We start from the raw sequence: 5,581 nt of genomic DNA, 5'->3' as shown, positions 1-5,581 counted from the left end.
AGGTGGAATCATAAGTTATTTTCCTTCTAGTAAATATCACCTGTGAGAATATATCTAAAAAAACTAATCCAAAAGGGTTTATAGAACTAAGAGATGACCTAATGTCCAGGAAGTTGGAAATGTTCAGATTATATAACATGATAGAATGTCTAAAAGCCATTAAAATTACATAGATATATATGTGTGCATACATTATTTGTATATGTATAAAGTGTACGTGAAATCCCAGTATGTGAAAAAAGCAAATCAATGCCAAGAGAAATAGAAGGGGAGTTTCCTGGTAGCTCAGTGGGTTAAGGATCCAGCATTGTCACTGCTGTGGCTCAGGTCACTGCTGTAGTGTGAATTCGATCCCTGACCTGGGAACTTCCACATGAGGCTAGTGTGGCCAAAAAAAAAAAAAAAAAAAATAAGAGAGAGAGAGAGAGAGAAGGAGAAGGAGCTTGTATTATTAGTTGTTATTTTAAAGGTAAGTATCTTTTATTTTTCTTTGTAAAGCCAGTTTCTTAACAGTAGCATGCATTTTTTAAAAAGAAGGCATTAGCAGAGATTTTTTTATAAATGTAAATGCTGTCAGATATAAAATTATCTATTGAGTTGGAAGAAATACAGTATAATGAAAAGGGAGTTAAGAAACTTCGGTTCAAATGCTTGGTTTTTTATAAATCACATAATGATCTCTAAGGTCCTTTGCAGTTCTAAAAATGGATTTGTAAGAAATGAATGGGTTCAAAAGCAGAACTACACACAGTTAAATATGGATTACCTGAATAACAAACCTGAACAAAAACCTCACTTTGAAAATCTTATTCATATTGTCATTTACCTGCCAAATAAGACTGTGTTTGGAAAATCTAAAGTGGAATACTGAAATTGGATGGTTTTACTATTTTGTCAACAATTAGAAAGATAATTTTGTACACTTTTAGGTGGACAATAAATGCTTTCAAGAAGTGATGGAAAGTTATGAACCAATTATTACAGCAGGAGATGAAGTTCGTGTTCAGTACACAGGGAGCAGCAACAAAGAGTTGTAAGCAAAACATCTTTACATAAGTCTATTATTTATTTTGATGAATTAAGAAATTCCCCAAATACTTCAATGCTCATATTCAAATTATGCACTATAAACCTTATCAATCCAGATGTAGATAATCTCCCTTCTGTAGGTGCTTATAATTCAGAAATGACTATATATCATCATTCCAAAATTCAAGGTAATTTTATATACATATACATAGCCATTTCAAAATGACAAAAAACATTTTAAGTAAGTATAGAAAATTAGCAGGACTTTTAAAATATACTTCAAAATCTTCTTAAGTATATAAAATTGTTTCTTGTTAAATAGTTATAATCTTCAAATAGTTCATCTGAGGAAGATTCATTTTAATCTCATTTCCCTTTATAGCCTAAAAAAGGTACAAAGGAAAAGACATTGTGAAAGGAAAAAGGCACAAAGGAAAAGGTGTCACGTGTTGAGGTTGGCTAGTCAAAGTTTTATAGCTGGGACTTCATATGAAAACCTGACAGACAAAGATAAAAGATGAAATCATGCAAGTTTGTAGGACTTTTTTAGAGTATTATTCACTAGATTTATATATTAATATAACTATATTTTTAGTTTTGTACTAATACATTTCAGATAAATCATAATAGTGTGAAAGTATTTTCTATATTTAACATCTGTTCAATCCTTTAAAAAAGAGTATCCTACCTTACCTTAGTGTGCCTAATTTGATAGAAGTCACAACCTAAATTATACTCTCCTCTTAAACTGTCCTAAGACTCTGAAAAATATATGTAAAGTCAAATATAAAAACTAAATAACCTTATTGGATGAGCAAACAAATTCATCCAACAAATATGAAGCCCCATGGATAACCACTCTGCCAGAATAGTCTTATTTATGCTTTATTTAATTAATTTTCAACCAACCTCATTTCAGTCAAATACAACTTTACATACTGTACAAAATATATTAAGCTGAAAACCATAGTCCTTAAGCCACCTAAATGAAGCCATACCCATGTCAAATGTGACCAAGGGTGAAAATGGTTAAGAATGAATCTGTGTAGAGCCAGATGTCACAGAGAACAATGGATTTCTTCATGACAAGCAGAATCAAAACCCAGTCAAGAAATATTCTCAGCTGCCAGGGTAGGGGGTCTTTACAGTACCTACCCTACAAACATTCCTAACCTCTGTGATCATAGTAACTGCTCTTATCTTCTACTATTCCCTTTGCCAACTCGGTAAACTTACTACGTTTGTCCTATCTCTACTCCACCATTATAGTGTGTGTATGTGCTGAAGTGGGAAGGGGTGCTGGCAGTGACCAAAGAAATCTAAATCCAGGTTCTAATAGAGAGGATAGCTACCACTAAGAGATCCTGGAATTTGAGATGAATGCAATGACAGATGAAACTTTGAGTTGCCCACTTGGGAAATGGGGTGAGTATGGTTTTTATTTAAGAAAAGGAGGGATATTTGGTGGAGTACTACTGTGTACTCACAAAACCCATTTCCTCTTTCTCCGGGACCCATAATTAAACATTCCCAGCTTCTTTTGCTGTTTGATGGGGCCAAGTGATGGAGCTGTAATCAACGGAATGAGGATTTCTCATAAAAATCTTCTATGCATAATACAACATTCTCTTTTCCTATACATTAGCTTGAATCAACGGATTCTGATGCCCTCAGGAATGATGGAGGTACAAGGTAGAAAGAAGATCTATCTGAAATGTCTTCCAATTGACTTGATATGGAGGAGAAAAACTTTATTATAGTAAAGGCACTGAAATTGTGAAGTTCATTTGTTACACTAGCATGTAGCATGCATTATTCTTTTTTCTTTTTTTGGTCTTTTTTGTCTTTTCTAGGGCTGCACCCACAGCATATGGAGGTTCCTAGGCTAGGGGTCTAATCGGAGCTGTAGATGCTGGCCTAAGCCAGAGCCACAGCCACAAGGGATCTGAGCTGCATTTGTGACCTACACCGCAACTCACAGCAACACGAGATCCTTGACCCACTGAGCGAGGCCAGGGATCGAACCCGCAACCTCATGGTTCCTTGTCAGATTTGTTAACCACTGCGCCACGACGGGAACTCCGATTATTCTTTTTTTTTTTTTTTTCTTTTGTCTGTGGCATATGGGAGTTCTCAGGCCAGGGACAGATTCTGAGCCACAGCTGCAACCTATACCACAGCTGCGGCAATGAGAGAGGCTTTAACCCACTGTGTCAGGCCAGGGATCAAATGCATGCCTCCACAGTGACCCAATTCACAGTGCTTTTTTTTTTTTTTTTTTTTTTTATAAGCATTATTAACTAATATAGTGGGTAGCAAATTGCTAGGGTACTTAGATACCATTTAATTATGAAAAAGAGTGACTTATGAGGAGTTCCTGATGTAGCTCAGAAGTAACAAACCCTACAAGTATCCATGAGGATGTGGATCTGATCCCTGGCCATGCTCAGTGGACTAAGGATCTGGCATTGCTGTGAGCTGTGGTATAGTTTGCAGATGCAGCTCGGATCCTGGGTTGATGTGGCTGTGGCATAGGCCAGCAGCTGTAGCTCTGATTTGACCTCTAGCCTGGGAACTTCCATATGCTGCATATGCAGCCCTAAAAAGAAAAAAAATAAAAATTAAAATAAAATAAAAAGAGTGAAGTAAGGGGTTTATTGTAAAAAGTCCAATATTTACAATATGACTTAGTTCCAAAAATTATATCTTTGGAACTCTTTAAACTTATTGAAAAAATTTTAGATGTCAGTAGAAATATGAGTAATTAAAATTTTTAATCTGGGGGATATTTGAGTTGAAAATATGAAGACCACTTCTCTGAGGCTGAACAGTTATTCTTCAGTGTACATCTGTGATAAAGCCCAGATGATATTACATAGTTTAAGAATTTGTCTTAGACACTTTCAACAAATCCGAAACACCTACTCTGGGATAAACAATTATAAATCATTTATCTATTTATCAAAGATTTTTTTTTCTTTTTTCTGCTGAACTTCTGTTTGAAAATACTTCATCAGCCTCTTCTTACATAGGAGTAATAAAATTAAATACCTTAAAAATAGCTGGTTCTACAGACTAGTAACAAATTCTTTCTGAATTTCAGTTAACATTTTATTGAATATAAGTTGTTCTTACTTTTCTTTTTCTTATTTCTAAAGTCAATAATTCTGGACATTTAAAATCTCAGAAGGAAAAAAGTCATTAAAAAGTTTAAAACTCTTCAAGAATTTTTTAGACTTTTGAGAGAAAATATATTTTAAACAGACTTTTAAAATCTTCAAATAGGAGTTACAATGTATGATTCCAACGGACCAAAATGTCAGCATATTTTCACTGTTTAAGAAATCTGGGAAATAATTACGTGTCAAGAGTAAATTAATTTTTCTCATGATATAATCAGACAATTTTCCATGTGCCTCAAATGTGTTTGGTTCCTTATCAAAACATGTTGAAACCTGCATTGTTTTGCTGTTATAATGATTTTAAAGATTTTTTTTTTTGCAGCTATGTACAAAATTTTAATTTCAAAGTAAATTAATGGCATAGTTCCTGCTGTGGCATAGTCAGTTAAGAATCTGACTGTTGTAGCTTGGGTTGCTGGGGTGGCATGGGTTTGATCCCCTGCCCTGAGGTGGCACTGGTTCGATTCTTTAACAGTGGGTTAAATGATCTGGAAATGCTGCAGCTGCAACATAGGTCACAGTTGCAGCTCAGATTCAATCCCTGGCCTGGGGATTGGAAACTTCCATACCCCATCACTGCAGTCATTTAAATTAAAAAAAAATAATAACTTAATGGCTGTGTAAATATATATTTAATATAATCAATAATTCAATGACTACATTTAGCTATTTTGACTACTGATTTTCTCAGTAATACTGACTACCAAGTCTTTTCTATTAGAAGTGGTCCATTATGGACACAGCTGAATAATCTTAACCACTGAATCAAAAATAAAAGATTTTTTTTCCTCAATTAAATAATTGAGGCAGGAGTTTCCCTTGTGGTGCAGTGGTAACAAATCTGACTACTATATTGGATTATCAAACCGTGATAATGTCAATGACTGAATGACAGGAGCAGATGATGTCAGTGGTTGGGGATCCCAGGCAGGACAGAGCAGGATGGGGCAAGACTTCATCATGCTGGAGTTCCTGTTGTGGCTCAGTGGTAACAAATCCAACAAGTATCCATGAAGATATGGGTTCAATCCCTGGCCTCACTTAGTGGGTTAAGAACCTTGCATTGCCATGAGCTGTGGTATAGATCACAGATGCGGCTTGGATCTGGCATTCCTGCGGCTGTGGTGCAGGCCGGCAGCTACAGCTCTGATTCAACCATTAGCTTGGGAACTTGTGTAGGTGCAGCAGCCCTAAAAAAAGTAGGCAGATAGATAGATAGATAGATAGATAGATAGATAGATAGATAGATAGATAGATAGATAGATAGGTGATGGAGGCAAAAACAACACAACTGGCCTGATTTATCCAAACTAGGGATTTTTGGTAGATTGAACCATTGACTATCAACTCTCCACTGAACTCTATCATAG

This window comes from Sus scrofa, chromosome 3 (assembly GCF_054392235.1).
Source record: "Sus scrofa isolate SSC_HxYL_T2T_F1_AM1 chromosome 3, Sscrofa_HxYL_maternal_Yorkshire_Landrace_v2.0, whole genome shotgun sequence".
Classification (NCBI taxonomy): Eukaryota; Metazoa; Chordata; class Mammalia; order Artiodactyla; family Suidae; genus Sus; species Sus scrofa.
Note: the sequence above shows the minus strand (reverse complement) of the source record.